Here is a 1,055-nt window from a genome sequence, read left to right on the forward strand (position 1 = left end):
TATCCTGGAATGGGAATCCTAAACTGCTGATTTATCCACATCAAGTAGAGACAGGACGAGCTGCAACTATATCTCGCTATGCAAAATACTTGTATGATCATTCATAAAAGTTTGAACATACAAGTAGACAAAGAAATTAAGCGTCCACATGATTGGGGAATTCCTTGGCATTAGCAAATCAAGATAAAATAAATGATTTTTTCTTACAATTCTTCTTTATTCTTTATTATGAGATGTTTTATATATAAATCTAGTAAAACAAGTTAATTATTCAGTTAATAAAATCCGCCTGTTATGTAGATATAACCTTCAATATTAAGGAGAGGGGGGGGGGGTGTATGGGAAAACCTATATACGTGAAAGAGGTCCTTGATAGTGACAATTTGGTAATCACTATTTTAATACAACTTTCACACAAGGATATTGCATTAGTGGCGTCAATGTGTTTCCTAAAGAAATCTTCGTATTTTCTCAGCTTCTTTAGATTCTTAGGAGAGAGCTTTAGGATAAAGAAACTAAGACTATTCCTTTTCTTCATTTATTCTATCACTACAGTGCTGTTCTAACAAAAAAATATGTTTTCATCAAGTGTTTAATTTTAGCAATATTCTATGGAAAAGACAAACCAATGGGGAAAATACAAATGATAAAGACCTAGTTTTGTCGAATCAACGGTGTAGTGATAAAATATATAAAGAAAACTAATAATCATAGTTTATTTAACCCAAGGCTCTCACCACAAAAATGGAAGAAATTCAAAACATATATATATATATATATATATATATTTATATATATATAACTATATATACATATATATATATATATATATACATAAATATATATATATATATATATATGTATACAATATATATATATATATATATATATGTATACAGTATATATATATATATATATATATACATATAACTATATATACATATATATATATATATATATATGTATATATATACATATATATAAATATATATATATATATATATATACTTATATATATATAGATATATCTATCTATCTATATATATATATATATA

The sequence above is a fragment of the Palaemon carinicauda genome, chromosome 17 (assembly GCF_036898095.1).
Source record: "Palaemon carinicauda isolate YSFRI2023 chromosome 17, ASM3689809v2, whole genome shotgun sequence".
NCBI classification, from domain to species: Eukaryota; Metazoa; Arthropoda; class Malacostraca; order Decapoda; family Palaemonidae; genus Palaemon; species Palaemon carinicauda.